The 17,579-nt window shown below is 43.6% G+C and overlaps 5 non-coding genes across 5 annotated transcripts; all 5 read left to right on the top strand.

Moving 5' to 3' along the window:
* The first annotated feature begins 10,153 nt into the window (after positions 1-10,153).
* LOC140308380 (U5 spliceosomal RNA) lies at positions 10,154-10,267 on the top strand. Its single transcript, XR_011916332.1, has one exon. It is a non-coding gene; the product is annotated as a U5 spliceosomal RNA (small nuclear RNA).
* A 291-nt stretch (positions 10,268-10,558) lies between these two features.
* On the top strand, positions 10,559-10,749 carry LOC140308117 (U2 spliceosomal RNA). Its single transcript, XR_011916092.1, has one exon. It is a non-coding gene; the product is annotated as a U2 spliceosomal RNA (small nuclear RNA).
* A 411-nt stretch (positions 10,750-11,160) lies between these two features.
* Positions 11,161-11,274, top strand: LOC140308101 (U5 spliceosomal RNA). The gene has a single exon (XR_011916077.1). It is a non-coding gene; the product is annotated as a U5 spliceosomal RNA (small nuclear RNA).
* A 308-nt stretch (positions 11,275-11,582) lies between these two features.
* Positions 11,583-11,773, top strand: LOC140307880 (U2 spliceosomal RNA). The gene has a single exon (XR_011915904.1). It is a non-coding gene; the product is annotated as a U2 spliceosomal RNA (small nuclear RNA).
* A 411-nt stretch (positions 11,774-12,184) lies between these two features.
* Positions 12,185-12,298, top strand: LOC140308257 (U5 spliceosomal RNA). Its single transcript, XR_011916220.1, has one exon. It is a non-coding gene; the product is annotated as a U5 spliceosomal RNA (small nuclear RNA).
* Positions 12,299-17,579: the final 5,281 nt, after the last annotated feature.

Genomic DNA, 17,579 nt, shown 5'->3' with positions numbered 1-17,579 from the left:
CCCGAACATACACCATCAAAAGGCAGACCGGACGTGTTCCGCTGTAAGTAGGTGTGAATGCCCAACCATAGTTGGTAAAAAGAAGGTAAGAAAAGGTTCAAATATCCGACTGTACACAATCAATAGCGGGAGCGGATGTGTTCGGCTACAAGAAGGTGTGAAAGTCTCACCATGGTTTGTAAAAAGCGGGTAAGAAAAGGTGCGAATGTATGATCAAAAGAGGGAGCGGAGGTTTTCGGCTACAAGAAGGTCTGAATGTCCGACCAAAGTTTGTAAAAAGCGGGTAAGAAAGGTTTGAATGCCCGACTATACACCATCAAAAGCGGGAGCGGAGGTGTTGCACTGTAAGACGGTGTGAATGTCTGACCATAGTTTGTAAAAAGCAGTAGGTGTGAATGTCAGATCATAATTTGCAAAAAGCTGATGAGAAAGGGTGAGAATGCCCTACTATACACCATCAAATGCGAGAGCGGAGGTGTTTGTCTGTGAGTAGGTGTGAATGTCCCACCCTAGTTGCTGAAAAATGTGTTAGAAAAGGTAAGAATGCCAGCCCATACATCATCAAAAGCGGGAGAGGTGGTGTTCGGCTGCAAGAAGGTGTGAATATCCAGCCATAATTACTCACAAACGGGTAAGAAAAGGTAAGAATACCAAACCATAAATTATCAAAAGCGGCAGCAGAGATGTTCGGCTGGTATTTATAAATGTCTAGATAGATTTGAACAAAAAACAACGTAGTATTTTGCAGTAAAAGAAAGAAAGGTTCAGAAATCCGAGAAAAAGCTTTTCATGAGTTCTGCATGATTTGGGATTTTGCTTATAAAATGCATTCCTTCAATCAAACTATGGTAAAACGGCTTTTACCTTCATATTTATCAATGTCTAGATCGACTTCAACAAAGAACAACATTAGATTTTGCAGTAGAAGAAAGAGAGACACTGAAGGATCAGGAATCCGAGAATAAGCTTATTTTCATACGTTCTGCATGATTTGGGATTTTGCTATAAAATGAATTCCTTCACTCAAACTATGTTAAAACTGCTTTTACCTTCATATTTATCAATGTCTAGATCGACTTCAACAAAGAACAACATTGTATATTGCAGTAGAAGAAAGAGCAACACTGAAGGAACAGGAATCCGAGAATAAGCTTACTTTCATACGTTCTGCATGATTTGGGATTTTATGTATAAAATGAATTCCTTCACTCAAACCAAGTGAAAACTTCTTTGTCCTTCATATTTATCAATGTCTAGATCGACTTCAACAAAGAACAACATTGTATATTGCAGTAGAAGAAAGAGAGACACTGAAGGAACAGGAATCCGAGAATAAGCTTCTTTTCATACGTTCTGCATGATTTGGGATTTTGCTATAAAATGAATTCCTTCACTCAAACTATGTTAAAACTGCTTTTAACTTCATATTTATCAATGTCTAGATCGACTTCAACAAAGAACAACATTGTATATTGCAGTAGAAGAAAGAGCAACACTGAAGGAACAGGAATCCGAGAATAAGCTTATTTTCATACGTTCTGCATGATTTCGGATTTTCCTATAAAATGAATTGCTTTGCTCAAACCAAGTTAAAATTGCTTTGTCTTCATATTTATCAATGTCAAAGCAGTTTTAACATAGTTTGAGTGAAGGAATTCATTTTAAAACAAAATCTCAAAACATGCACAACACATGAAAAGCTTATTCTCGGATTCCTGATCCTTCAGTGTTGCTATTTGTTATATTGCAAAGTACAACGTGTTTTCTTTGTTTTGTTTAAATCTATCTCGACATTGATAAATATGGAAGGACAAAGCAGGTTTAACTTGGTTTGAGCAAAGCAATTCATTTTGTAGCAAAATCCGAAATCGTGAAGAACTCATGAAAGCAAGCTTATACTCGGATTCCTGAAACTTTTAGATCTTAGATTTGCTCTTTCTTTTACTGCAAAGTACGTTGGGGTTTTTTTTTGTTTAAATCTTTCTAGACAAGGTAAATATGAAGGACAAATCAGTTTTAACATAGTTTGAGTGAAGGAATGCATTTTATAAGCAAAATCCCAAATCATGCAAAACTAACGAAAAGCTTTTTCTCGCTTTTCACTGCTTTTTACAAACTGGTCGGACGTTCACACCTTCTTGCAGCCGAACAATTCCGCTTCCACTTTTGATGGTGTATATTCGGGCATTCAAACCTTTTCTTACCCGCTTTTTACAAACCATGGTCGGACTTTCACACCTTCTTGCAGCCGAACACCACCTCTCCCGCTTTTGATGATGTATGGTCCAGCATTCTTACCTTTTCTAACACATTTTTCAGCAATTATGGTCGGACATTCACACCTACTCACAGCCAAACACTTCCGCTCCCGCATTTGATGGTGTTTAGTCAGGCATTCTCACCCTTTCTCATCAACTTTTTGCATATGATCTGATATTCACACCTACTTGCAGTCGAACACCTCTGCTTCCGCTTTTGATGGTACATATTTGGGCATTCGAACCTTTTGTTACCCGCTTTTTACATACCATGGGTGGACTTTCACACCTTCTTGTAGCCGAACAACTCTGCTCCCGCTATTGATTGTGTACAGTCGGGTATTTTAACCTTTTCTTACCCGCTTTTTACCAACTATGGTCGGACATTCACACCTTCTTACAGCGGAACACGTCCGCTCCCTCTTTTGATGGTGTATGTTCGGGCATTCGAACCTTTTCTTACCTGCTTTTTACAAACCATGGTCGGACTTTCACACCTTCTTGTAGCCGAACACCTCCGCTCCCTCTTTTGATCATACATTGTTGGGCATTCGCACCTTGTCTTACCCGCTTTTTACAAACTATAGTCAGACATTCACACGTTGCAGCTGAACCACCTCCGCTCCCTGTTTTGATCATGTATGGTCTGGCAATACTAGCTTTTCTTACCCGTTTGTGAGTAATTATGGCTGGACATTCACACCTACTTGCAGTCGAACAGCTCTGCTCCCGCTTTTGATTTTCTTTGGTTGGATATTCGACGCTTTTCTTAACTGCTTTTTACAAACTTTGGTCGGACGTTCAAACCTTCTTGCAGCCGAACACCTCCGCTTCCGCTTTTGATGGTATATATTCGGGAATTCGAACCTTTTCTTACCCGCTTTTTACAAACCATGGTCGGACTTTCACACCTTCTTGTAGCCGAACAACTCCACTCACGCTGTTGATTGTGTACAGTCGGGTAGTTTAACCTTTTCTTACCCGCTTTTTACCAACTATGGTTGGACATTCACACCGTCTTACAGCGGAACACCTCCGCTTCCGCTTTTGATGGTGTATAGTCGGGCATTCGAACCTTTTCTTACCCGCTTTTTACAAACTATGGTCGGACATTCAATCCTTCTTGTAGCCGAAAAGCTCCGCTCCCTCTTTTGATCATACATTGTCGGGCATTTGCAACTTTTCTTACCCGCTTTTTACAAACCATGGTCGGACTGTCACACCTTCTTGTAGCTGAACACATCCGCTCCCACTATTGATTGTGTACAGTCAGGTTTTTTAACGTTTTCTTACCCGCTTCTTACCAACTCTGGTCGGACATTCACACCTTCTTAAAGCGGAACACGTCCGCTCCCTCTTTTGATGGTGTATGTTTGGGCATTCGAACCTTTTCTTACCCGCTTTTTACAAACTATGCTCGGACATTCAAACCTTCTTGTAGCCGAACACATCCACTCCTGCTTTTGATGATGTGTGGTTGGGCATTCGAACCTACTTCTTGCCCGCTTTTCATTAATTATGGGTGGACATTCACACCTTGTCGCAGCCAAACACCTCCGCTCCCTGTTTTGATCATGTATGGTTGGACATTCGCACCTTTTCTCAACCGCTTTTTGCAAACTTATGGTCAGCAATTCACAGCTTCCTCTCCACCATACTTGTATGGTGGAAGATTCACACCCACTTGCATCCGAAGACCTCCGCCCCCACTTTTGTTGATATTTAGTTGGTCATTCGCACCTTACCCGCTTTTGGCAAACTATGGCCTTCTTGCAGCCAAACACCTCTGATCTCGCTTTTGATGATGTAAGGTTGGGCATTCAGACCTTGCTTCCCCTGCTTTTCACCAAATATAGTCGGACATTCACACCTTCTTGCAGCCGAACACTTCCGCTCCACCTTTTAGTGTTCTATAACACCTTTTTTTCACCGCATTTTATAGATTATGGTTGGAAATTCTCAACCATTGTCATCCGAAGACCTCTCCTCCCGCTTTTGTTAATATATTTGAACTTTAGTCGGACATTCACACCTTCTTGCAGCTGAACCACCTCCGCTCCCTGTTTTGATCATGTATGGTCTGGCAATACTACCTTTTCTTACCCGTTTGTGAGTAATTATGGCTGGACATTCACACCTACTTTCAGCAGAACACCACCTCTCTCGCTTTTGATGATGTATGGACCGGCATTCTTACCTTTTCTAACACATTTTTCAGCAATTATGGTCGGACATTCCCACCTACTCAGAGCCGAACACCTCCGCTCCCGCATTTGATGGTGTATAGTCGGGCATTCTCACTCTTTCTCATCAGCTTTTTGCAAATTATGATCTGATATTCACAGCTGCTTTTGATAATGTATGGTTGGGCATTCGCACCTTTTTTTACCCATTTTTCAGGAATTATGGGTGGACATTCACACCGTCTTTCAGCTGAAAACATCCTCTCCCGCTTATGATCATGTGCGGTTTGATATTCGAAAATTTTCTTTCATGTTTTAAAGAAATTATTGATGGACATTCAGACCTTCTTGCAGCTGAACCCCTCTGCTCGCGCTTTTGATGGTGTATAGTAGGGCTTTCGAGCCTTTTCTTCCCGGTTTTTACAAATTATGGTTGGACATTCAGACCTTCTTGCAACCTAACACCTCCGCTCCCTCTTTTGATCATACATTGTCTGGCATTCGCACCTTGTCTTACGCGCTTTTTACAAACTTTAGTCGGACATTCAAACCTTCTTGCAGCTGAACCACCTCCGCTCCCTGTTTTGATCATGTATGGTCTGGCAATACTACCTTTTCTTACCCGTTTGTGAGTAATTTTGGCTGGACATTCACACCTACTCAAAGCCGAACAACTCCGCTACCGCATTTGATGGTGTATAGTCGGGCATTCTCACCCTTTCTCATCAGCTTTTTGCAAATTATGATCTGACATTCACACCTACTTGCAGTCGAACAGCTCTGCTCCCGCTTTTGATTATGTTTGGTTGGATATTCGAACCTTTTCTTCACTGCTTTTTACAAACTTTGTACGGAGGTACACGTCTTCTTGAAGCCGAACACCTCCGCTTCCGCTTTTGATGGTGTATAGTCGGGCTTTCGAGCCTTTTCTTACCTGGTTTTTAGAAATTATGGTTGGACATTCAGACCTCGCAGCCGAACACCTCCGCTCCCTCTTTTGATCATACATTGTCGGTTATTCGCACCTTGTCTTACCCGCTTTTTACAAACTATAGTCAGACATTCACACGTTGCAGCTGAACCACCTCTGCTCCCTGTTTTGATTATGTATGGTCTGGCAATACTACCTTTTCTTACCCGGTTGTGAGTAATTATGGCTGGACATTCACACCTACTTGCAGTCGAACAGCTCTGCTCCCGCTTTTGATTTTGTTTGGTTGGATATTCGAACCTTTTCTTAACTGCTTTTTACAAACTTTGGTCGGACGTTCACACCTTCTTGCAGCCGAACAACTCCACTCCCGCTATTTATTGTGTACAGTCGGGTAGTTTAACCTTTTCTTACCCGCTTTTTACCAACTATGGTCGGACATTCACACCGTCTTACAGCGGAACACCTCCGCTTCCGCTTTTGATGGTGTATAGTCGGGCATGCGAACCTTTTCTTACCCGCTTTTTACAAACTATGGTCGGACATTCAAACCTTCTTGTAGCCGAAAGCCTCCGCTGCCTCTTTTGATCATACATTGTCGGGCATTCGCACCCTTTCTTACCCGCTTTTTATAAAACCATGGTCGGACTGTCACAACTTCTTGTAGCCGAACACATCTGCTCCCGCTATCGATTGTGTACAGTTGGGTTTTTTAACCTTTTCTTACCCGCTTTTTACCAGCTCTGGTCGGACATTCACACCTTCTTACAGCGGAACACGTCCGCTCCCTCTTTTGATGGTGTATTTTCGGGCATTCAAACCTTTTCTTACCCGCTTTTTACAAACTATGCTCGGACATTCAGACCTTCTTGCAGCTGAATCACCTCCGCTCCCTGTTTTGATTATGTATGGTCTGGCAATACTACCTTTTCTTACCCGTTTGTGAGTAATTATGGCTGGACATTCACACCTACTTTCAGCAGAACACCACCTCTCTCGCTTTTGATGATGTATGGACCGGCATTCTTACCTTTTCTAACACATTTTTCAGCAATTATGGTCGGACATTCCCACCTACTCAGAGCCGAACACCTCCGTTCCCGCATTTGATGGTGTATAGTCGGGCATTCTCACTCTTTCTCATCAGCTTTTTGCAAATTATGATCTGACATTCACACCTACTTGCAGTCGAACAGCTCTGCTCCCGCTTTTGATTATGTTTGGTTGGATATTCGAACCTTTTCTTAACTGCTTTTTACAAACTTTGTTCGGAGGTACACGTCTTCTTGAAGCCGAACACCTCCGCTTCCGCTTTTGATGGTGTATAGTCGGGCTTTTGAGCCTTTTCTTACCTGGTTTTTAGAAATTATGGTTGGACATTCAGACCTTGCAGCCGAACACCTCCGCTCCCTCTTTTGATCATACATTGTCGGTTATTCGCACCTTGTCTTACCCGCTTTTTGCAAACTATAGTCAGACATTCACACGTTGCAGCTGAACCACCTCTGCTCCCTGTTTTGATTATGTATGGTCTGGCAATACTACCTTTTCTTACCCGGTTGTGAGTAATTATGGCTGGACATTCACACCTACTTGCGGTCGAACAGCTCTGCTCCCGCTTTTGATTTTGTTTGGTTGGATATTCGAACCTTTTCTTAACTGCTTTTTACAAACTTTGGTCGGACGTTCACACCTTCTTGCAGCCGAACACCTCCGCTTCCGCTTTTGATAGTATATATTCGGGCATTCGAACCTTTTGTTACCCGCTTTTTACAAACCATGGGTGGACTTTCACACCTTCTTGTACCCGAACAACCCTGCTCCCGCTATTGGTGGTGTACAGTCGGGTATTTTAACCTTTTCTTACCCGCTTTTTACAAACTATGGTCGGACATTCACACCTTCTTACAGCGGAACACGTCTGCTCCACCTTTTAGTGTTCTATCACACCTTTTTTTCACCGCATTTTATGGATTATGGTTGGAAATTCTCAACCACTCTCATCCGAAGACCTCTCCTCCCGCTTTTGTGAATATATTTGAACTTTAGTCGGACATTCACACCTTTTTGCAGCTGAACCACCTCCGCTCCCTGTTTTGATCATGTATGATCTGGCAATACTACATTTTCTTACCTGTTTGTGAGTAATTATGGCTGGACATTCACACCTACTTTCAGCAGAACACCACCTCTCTCGCTTTTGATGATGTATGGACCGGCATTCTTACCTTTTCTAACACATTTTTCAGCAATTATGGTCGGAGATTCACACCTACTAACAGACGAACAACTCCGCTCCCGCATTTGATGGTGTATAGTTGTTGTTTTGCAAATTATGATGTGACATTCACACTTACTTGCAGTCGAACAGTTCTGCTCCCGCTTTTGATTATGTTTGGTTGGATATTCGAAACTTTTCTTAACTGCTTTTTACAAACTTTGGTTGGACGTTCAAACCCTCTTGTAGCAGAACACATCCACAGCTGCTTTTGATGATGTATGGTTGGGTATTCGCACCTTTTTTTTACCCATTTTTCAGTAATTATGGGTGGACATTCACACCTTCTTGCAGCTGAACACCTCCTCTCCCACTTATGATCATGTGCGGTTTGATTTTCAAAATTTTTACTTTAATTTTTTCTAGCAATTATTGATGGACATTCAGACCTTCTTGCAGCTGAACAACTCCGCTCCCTCTTTTGATCATAAATTGTCGGGCATTCGAACCTTTTCTTACCCGCTTTTTACAAAACTTGGTCGGACTTTCACACTTTTTAGAAGCCGAACAACTCCGCTCCCGCTATTGATTGTGTACAGTCGGGTATTTTAACCTTTTCTTACCCGCTTTTTACCAACTATGGTCGGACATTCATAACTTCTTACAACGGAACACCTCCGCTCCTTATTTTGATGATGTATGGTTGGGCATTCAAACCTACTTGTTGCCCGCTTTTCATTAATTATGGGTGGACATTCACACCTTGTCGCAGCCAAACACCTCCGCTCCCTGTTTTGATGGTGTATAATGGTGGACATTCGCACCTTTTCTCACCTGCTTTTTACTATGGTCGGCCATTCACAGCTTCCTCTCCACCATACTTGTATGGTGGGATATTCACACCCACTTGCATCCGAAGACCTCCGCCCCCACTTTTGTTGATATTTAGTCGGTCATTCGCACCTTACCCGCTTTTGGCAAACTATGGCCTTCTTGCAGCCAAACACCTGATCTCGCTTTTGATGATGTAAGGTTGGGCATTCAGACCTTGCTTCACCTACTTTTCACCAAATATAGTCGGACATTCACACCTTCTTGCAGCCGAACACTTCCGCTCCACTTTTGAGTGTTCTATGTAGCATTCACACCTTTTTCTTCACCGCATTTTATAGATTATGGTTGGAAATTCTCACCCACTCTCATCCGAAGACCTCTCCTCCCGCTTTTGTTAATGTATAGTCGGGCATGAGAACCTTTTCTTACCCGCTTTTTACAAATTATGGTTGGACATTCACACCTACTTGCAGCCGAATACTGATACTGATCCTCCCGTAATAAAATGGTCGGATCTTATCAAACACACTTTGTTTCTTGTGACAATCAAGTCAGCGAAACAGCGTATACACGTCAAGACACTGAATCAAGTTTGCCACAAGAACTCATAAGTTTGGCAGTATTGCTCTGCCGTCAGCAATCATACACCCATTTTATTTTCGTGAGACATGTGCAGGCACCTGTTCATCTACTGTTCTATCACTATGAATTAGTTTATCTATTATCAATAAGGATACTTCTACAACTACTATCAAAGTATGTCCGGACTTCTTATGTTGTCAGTTGCTATATATGAATAAGTGGGTAGCTACTGACAAGCATTAAGCATGTCACACAGCCCAAACATATAACATTTCAGGACACACCACACAGTTAACAACCACAGTGAAGCGTGTCAAAGCCCAAACATGTAACATTCAACGGGACACTTACACAACACATTCAAATCAAACAGTCAGACAACATACAAGAACATATACCCCAGCCGGCATTGCTCCCTGCCTATTTTCCTACAGCTCACTATGTGTGCGCACACCTTTATTCACAAACTCTTCAACTTATACTCTTTTACCGAAGCTGCTACAGCTCGATTGGCCGAATACCCTTAGATCCTATTTCGGTGAATTTGACATCTGCCTTACATGTAACAGATTAGCGATTTAGTTTGAGTGAAGGAATTCATTTTATAGCAAAATCCCAAATCGTGAAGAACTCATGAAAGTAAGCTTATTCTCGGATTCATGAAACTTTAGATTTGCTCTGTCTTTTACTGCAAAGTACAACGTTGTTTTTTTTGTTTAAATCTTTCTAGACATGGTAAATATGAAGGACAAAGCAGTTTTAACATAGTTTGAGTGAAGGAATTCATTTTATAGATAAAATCCCAAGAGTCTGCTGAGAAACAAGAATGAATGCGAAGTAGACTTTAACACGGCTCTAGGAGCGAGCCGAGTGTGGGCTAACCGGGAGAATTGCTTGAAAGAAACGCGACACCGAATGAGCGGTCAGAACAAAGCCTCAATACGGTTTTCCCGTGGTGTTTTTGTTGCTGCCTTGTCTTTTGCACAGAGTAAAAGACAAGGCAGCCATCGAATAGGGCCCGATTGTTCCTACTTGGTCAGCCGAGGAGCAAGGGGGGGAGCAAGCGTCTCAACCAAGCAAAGCTCACCATGGGGAAGGTGGCTATGCCAACTAGCCTGATGCCCTGCTCCCGCAGTGATGGATAATCGTACTCTGGTTTCTCTTCATAACGTACAAGTCTTTCGCCTTTTACTAAAGACTTCCGTGGAAAGCAGCACTAATGAGTTGTTTCTATTTTTGGCAGGCTTTACCTTTACCTTTGCGGGTGAAGCCCTTTCCGTCTGTGCAAAAGAAATCTTGTTACTGTGCAGAGTGACTTCTCTGAGTAGAGTCGCCTTACTTGTTGCAACTGTGCCGATGTTGCTTGGATGGTGCTTGCTGGAGCGTGCGGGAGTGCAAAGTTATACCATTTAAAAGGGCTGAAGAGTGCTCAGTGCAGCGGGTGGGCGGAGGTGCAAAGTGACACTCTGGCCACCTATGGCCATAAAAAGAACACCGCTACAAGTACGCATTGTGCCAGGAAGGGCCCTTGGACGTGAACCAGTGGACAGATATCACTTCTCGGCCTTTTGGCTAAGATCAAGTGTAGTAACTGTTCTTATCAGTTTAATATCTGATATGGCCTTTGTACGAGGACTACATATTAAATTGATTTTTAGCAATAGGAGTTGAAAAAGGAGCTTGCTCCGTTCACTCCAAGCATCGACCCGGTACTGCAGTGCCGCTGGGAACGGTGCGCTCTTCTCTGCTCTTGTGAAAAAGCAAACAGTGGTGCAGGATGGAAGTTTCAGGGAGCCCAAGATGAAACTTTCTTTTAGTCTGCTGAGAAAAGAGAGTGAATGCGAAGTAGACTTTAACACAGCTCTGGGGGCAAGCCGAGTGCGGGCTAACCGGGAGAATTACTTGAAAGAAACGCGACACTGAATGAGCGGTCAGAACAAAGCCTCAATACAGTGTTCCCGTGGTGTTTGTGGCTGCCTTGTCTTTTGCACAGAGTAAAAGACAAGGCAGCCATCGAATAGGGCCCGATTTTTCCTACTTGGTCAGCCGAGGATCATGGAGGGGGAGCAAGCGTCTCAACCAAGCAAAGCTCACCATGGGGAAGGTGGCTATGCCAACTAGCCTGATGCCCTGCTCCCGCAGTGACGGATAATCGTACTCTGGTTTCTCTTCATAACGTACAAGTCTTTCGCCTTTTACTAAAGACTTCCGTGGAAAGCAGCACTAATGAGTTGTTTCTATTTTTGGCAGGCTTTACCTTTGCGGGTGAAGCCCTTTCCGTCTGTGCAAAAGAAATCTTGTTACTGTGCAGAGTGACTTCTCTGAGTAGAGTCGCCTTACTTGTTGCGACTGTGCCGATGTTTGAAGCTGGAGTGCAACGTTGTTGCTTGGATGGTGCTTGCTGGAGCGTGCGGGAGTGCAAAGTTATACCATTTAAAAGGGCTGAAGAGTGCTCAGTGCAGCGGGTGGGCGGAGGTGCAAAGTGACACTCTGGCCACCTATGGCCATAAAAAGAACACCGCTACAAGTGTGCATTGTGCCAGGAAGGGCCCTCGGACGTGAACCAGTGGACAGTTATCGCTTCTCGGCCTTTTGGCTAAGATCAAGTGTAGTACCTGTTCTTATCAGTTTAATATCTGATATGGCCTTTGTACGAGGACTACATATTAAATGGATTTTTAGCAATAGGAGTTGAAAAAGGAGCTTGCTCCGTTCACTCCAAGCATCGACCCGGTACTGCAGTGCCGCTGGGAACGGTGCGCTCTTCTCTGCTCTTGTGAAAAAGCAAACAGTGGTGCAGGATGGAAGTTTCAGGGAGCCCAAGATGAAACTTTCTTTTAGTCTGCTGAAAAAAGAGAGTGAATGCGAAGTAGACTTTAACACAGCTCTGGGGGCGAGCCGAGTGCGGGCTAACCGGGAGAATTGCTTGAAAGAAACGCGACACTGAATGAGCGGTCAGAACAAAGCCTCAATACGGTGTTCCCGTGGTGTTTGTGGCTGCCTTGTCTTTTGCACAGAGTAAAAGACAAGGCAGCCATCGAATAGGGCCCGATTTTTCCTACTTGGTCAGCCGAGGAGCAAGGAGGGGGAGCAAGCGTCTCAACCAAGCAAAGCTCACCATGGGGAAGGTGGCTATGCCAACTAGCCTGATGCCCTGCTCCCGCAGTGACAGATAATCGTACTCTGGTTTCTCTTCATAATGTACAAGTCTTTCGCCTTTTACTAAAGACTTCCGTGGAGAGCAGCACTAATGAGTTGTTGCTATTTTTGGCAGGCTTTACCTTTGCGGGTGAAGCCCTTTCTGTCTGTGCAAAAGAAATCTTGTTACTGTGCAGAGTGACTTCTCTGAGTAGAGTTGCCTTACTTGTTGCGACTGTGCCGATGTTTGAAGCTGGAGTGCAAAGTTGTTGCTTGAATGGTGCTCGCTGGAGCGTGCGGGAGTGCAAAGTTATACCATTTAAAAGGGCTGAAGAGTGCTCAGTGCAGCGGGTGGGCGGAGATGCAAAGTGACACTCTGGCCACCTCGAAAACCGAGGTTACATCCAGTACCAGGGGCAGCCCAAGCTCTGCCGCAAGTGTGGTGAGCATGGGCACCTGGTTGAGGCTTGTACCAAGGTGATATGTGGGAAGTGCAGAGAAATTGGGGACACTTTTGGAGAGTGTCCAAATGGCAGGAAATGTAATCTCTGTGGAGAATTAAATCACCTCTTCTGAGATTGCCCTAAATCTTTTGCCAACAAATTAAAGACGGTAAAGCCACAGTCAAGCCAACAAAGAGAAGGACCAGAGGTGGCAGTTGGTGAACAAAGTGAAGAGGTTGACCCAATAAATTCAAACTTCCCGCTAAAAGCTTGGATTGGAAGTGAGGAGCAAAAAGGAGAGGGGCCTGTAGAGGCCTCACCACTCAGTGCTGAAGTCTGTGAGAATTCACAGGCAGAGGGTGGAGCTAAGCTAAATGAGGAGGAAGAGCAGACAGGTGAGTCTAGTGAAGGTACTCACCTCCCCGAAGGTCAACAGCCGAGGAGGACGGCATCTGAGTTGTCCTCTGATTCCCTTTAGCTCTGCAATCAACCCCCAGGGACTCAAAGTTAAATGCAACATTGCATCAGAGGCCAACACGAGAGTCCGAAAAGGAGAACTAGTTTCCCAAGAAATAACCTGAGTGTGTAATTTGTTTTGATAACTTAGAAAAACGAAAATGACATACCTACTTTCCTTTATCCTTTTAATGGTTCTCACCTTCTCAACACTAAATGTGAGAAGTGTGAAATCAAAGACAAGAGCCCAGAGTATTATATCTTTCTTAGACTCCATAAAATCAGATGTGTTTTTAATACAAGAATGTGGACTACCTTTTTAGAAAAACCATAGACAATGGGAGGAAATGTGGCCCAATTTATCGATATGGAGTGGCTCAAATCAAATTAAAAATGATGGTGTGGCCATTCTAATTAAAAATCCGCATGTTCTGGTGCGAGACGGACGGGCACTTTTAGCACACTTGAATTTTATGGGGCAAGACTTTAACCTCTTAAATATTTATGGTTTCAATGGAAAAAATGACAGGTATGACCTTTTAGAAGATTACTCACAAACGGGTAAGAAATGGTAGTATTGCCAGACAATACATGATCAAAACAGGGAGCGGAGGTGGTTCAGCTGCAAGGTGTGAATTTCTGACTAAAGTTTGTAAAAAGCGCGTAAGACAAGGTGCGAATGCCCAACAATGTATGATCAAAAGAGGGAGCGGAGGTTTTCGGCTGCAAGGTCTGAATGTCCAACCATAATTTGTAAAAACCGGGGAAGAAAAGGCTCGAAAGCCCGACTATACACCATCAAAAGCGGGAGCGGAGGTGTTCAGCTGCAAGAAGGTGTGAATGTCCGACCATAGTTGGTAAAAAGCGGGTAAGAAAAGGTTAAAATGCCCGACTGTACACCATCAAAAGCGGAAGCGGAGGTGTTCGGCTTCAAGAAGACGTGAACCTCCGAACAAAGTTTGTAAAAAGCAGTTAAGAAAAGGTTCGAATATCCAACCAAACATAATCAAAAGCGGGAGCAGAGCTTTTCGACTGCAAGTAGGTGTGAATGTCAGATCATGATTTGCAAAAAGCTGATGAGAAAGGGTGAGAATGCCCGACTATACACCATCAAATGCGGTAGCGGAGTTGTTTGTCTGTGAGTAGGTGTGAATCTGCGACCATAATTGCTGAAAAATGTGTTAGAAAAGGTAAGAATGCCGGTCCATACATCATCAAAAGCGAGAGAGGTGGTGTTCTGCTGAAAGTAGGTGTGAATGTCCAGCCATAATTACTCACAAACGGGTAAGAAAAGGTAGTATTGCCAGACCATACATGATCAAAACAGGGAGCGGAGGTGGTTCAGCTGCAACGTGTGAATGTCTGACTATAGTTTGTAAAAAGCGGGTAAGACAAGGTGCGAATGCCCGACAATGTATAATCAAAAGAGGGAGCGGAGGTGTTCGGCTGCAAGGTCTGAATGTCCAACCATAATTTCTAAAAACCGGGTAAGAAAAGGCTCAAAAGCCCGACTTTACACCATCAAAAGCGGGAGCGGAGGTGTTCAGCTGCAACGTGTGAATGTCTGACTATAGTTTGTAAAAAGCGGGTAAGACAAGGTGCGAATGCCCGACAATGTATAATCAAAAGAGGGAGCGGAGGTGTTCGGCTGCAAGGTCTGAATGTCCAACCATAATTTCTAAAAACCGGGTAAGAAAAGGCTCAAAAGCCCGACTTTACACCATCAAAAGCGGGAGCGGAGGTGTTCAGCTGCAAGAAGGTGTGAATGTTCGACTAAAGTTTGTAAAAATCTGGTAAGACAAGGTATGAATGTCCGACAATGTATGATCAAAAGCGGGAGCGGAGATGTTCAGCTGCAAGAAGGTCTGAATGTCCATCAATAATTGCTAGAAAAAATTAAAGTAAAAATTTCGAAAATCAAACCGCACATGATCATAAGTGGGAGAGGAGGTGTTCAGCTGCAAGAAGGTGTGAATGTCCACCCATAATTCCTTAAAAATGGGTAAAAAAAAGGTGCGAATACCCAACCATACATCATAAAAAGCAGGTGTTAATGTCAGATCATAATTTGCAAAAAGCTGATGAGAAAGGGTGAGAATGCCCGACTATACACCATCAAATGCGGGAGCGGAGTTGTTTGTCTGTGAGTAGGTGTGAATCTCCGACCATAATTGCTGAAAAATGTGTTAGAAAAGGTAAGAATGCCGGTCCATACATCATCAAAAGCGAGAGAGGTGGTGTTCTGCTGAAAGTAGGTGTGAATGTCCAGCCATAATTACTCACAAACGGGTAAAAAAAAGTAGTATTGCCAGACCATACATGATCAAAACAGGGAGCGGAGGTGGTTCAGCTGCAAGAAGGTGTGAATGTCTGACTAAAGTTCAAATATATTAACAAAAGCGGGAGGAGAGGTCTTCGGATAGATTGGTTGAGAATTTCCAACCATAATCTATAAAATGCGGTGAAAAAAAGGTGTGATAGAACACTAAAAGGTGGAGCGGAAGTGTTCGGCTGCAAGAAGGTGTGAATGTCCGACTATATTTGGTGAAAAGCAGGTGAAGCAAGGTCTGAATGCCCAACCTTACATCATCAAAAGTGAGATCAGAGGTGTTTGGCTGCAAGAAGGCCATAGTTTGCCAAAAGCGGGTAAGGTGCGAATGACCGACTAAATATCAACAAAAGTGGGGGCGGAGGTCTTCGGATGCAAGTGGGTGTGAATATCCCACCATACAAGTATGGTGGAGAGGAAGCTGTGAATTGCTGACCATAGTTTGCAAAAAGCGGGTGAGAAAAGGTGCGAATGTCCAACCATACACCATCAAAACAGGGAGCGGAGGTGTTTGGCTGCGACAAGGTGTGAATGTCCACCCATAATTAATGAAAAGCGGGCAAGAAGTAGGTTCGAATGCCCAACCACTCATCATCAAAAGCAGGAGTGGATGTGTTCGGCTATAAAAAGGTTTGAATGTCCGAGCATAATTTGTAAAAAGCGGGTAAGAAAAGGTTCGAATGCCCGAACATACACCATCAAAAGAGGGAGCGGAGGTGTTCCGCTGTAAGAAGGTGTGAATGTCCGACCAGAGTTGGTAAAAAGCGGGTAAGAAAAGGTTAAAAAACCCGACTGTACACAATCAATAGCGGGAGCAGATGTGTTCGGCTACAAGAAGGTGTGACAGTCCGACCATGGTTTGTAAAAAGCGGGTAAGAAAAGGTGCAAATGCCCGACAATGTATGATCAAAAGAGGGAGCGGAGCTTTTCGGCTACAAGAAGGTTTGAATGTCCGACCATAGTTTGTAAAAAGCGGGTAAGAAAAGGTTCGAATGCCCGACTATACACCATCAAAAGCGGAAGCGGAGGTGTTCCGCTGTAGACGGTGTGAATGTCCGACCATAGTTGTTAAAAAGCGGGTAAGAAAAGGTTAAACTACACGACTGTACACAATCAATAGCGGGAGTGGAGTTGTTCGGCTACAAGAAGGTGTGAAAGTCCGACCATGGTTTGTAAAAAACGGGTAAGAAAAGGTTCGAATTCCCGAATATATACCATCAAAAGCGGAAGCGGAGGTGTTCGGTTGCAAGAAGGTGTGAACGTCCGACCAAAGTTTGTAAAAAGCAGTTAAGAAAAGTTTCGAATATCCAACCAAACAAAATCAAAAGCAGGAGCAGAGCTGTTCGACTGCAAGTAGGTGTGAATGTCCAGCCATAATTACTCACAAACGGGTAAGAAAAGGTAGTATTGCCACTCCATACATGATCAAAACAGGGAGCGGAGGTGGTTCAGCTGCAACGTGTGAATGTCTGACTATAGTTTGTAAAAAGCGGGTAAGACAAGGTGCGAATGCCCGACAATGTATGATCAAAAGTGGGAGCGGAGGTGTTCGGCTGCAAGGTCTGAATATCCAACCATAATTTCTAAAAACCGGGTAAGAAAAGGCTTGAAAGCCCGACTTTACACCATCAAAAGCGGGAGCGGAGGTGTTCAGCTGCAAGAAGGTGTGAATGTTCGACTAAAGTTTGTAAAAATCTGGTAAGACAAGGTATGAATGTCCGACAATGTATGATCAAAAGCGGGAGCGGAGGTGTTCATCTGCAAGCAGGTCTGAATGTCCATCAATAATTGCTAGAAAACATGAAAGTAAAAATTTCTAAAATCAAACCACACATGATCATAAGTGGGAGAGGAGGTGTTCAGCTGCAAGAAGGTGTGAATATCCACCCATAATTCCTGAAAAATGGGTAAAAAAAAGGTGCGAATGCCCAACCATACATCATCAAAAGCAGCTGTGGATGTGTTCGGCTACAAGAAGTTGTGAACGTCCAACCAAAGTTTGTAAAAAGCAGTTAAGAAAAGGTTCGAATATCCAACCAAACATAATCAAAAGCGGGAGCAGAACTCTTCGACTGCAAGTAGGTGTGGATGTCAGATCATAATTTGCAAAAAGCTGATGAGAAAGGGTGAGAATGCCCGACTATACACCATCAAATGCGGGAGCGGAGTTGTTTGTCTGTGAGTAGGTGTGAATCTGCGACCATATT

The sequence above is a fragment of the Leuresthes tenuis genome, unplaced genomic scaffold, assembly GCF_036924035.1.
Source record: "Leuresthes tenuis unplaced genomic scaffold, fLeuTen1.0.hap1 SCAF_5, whole genome shotgun sequence".
In the NCBI taxonomy this organism is placed as follows: Eukaryota; Metazoa; Chordata; class Actinopteri; order Atheriniformes; family Atherinopsidae; genus Leuresthes; species Leuresthes tenuis.
This window is presented reverse-complemented; position numbering and strand designations above follow the sequence as displayed.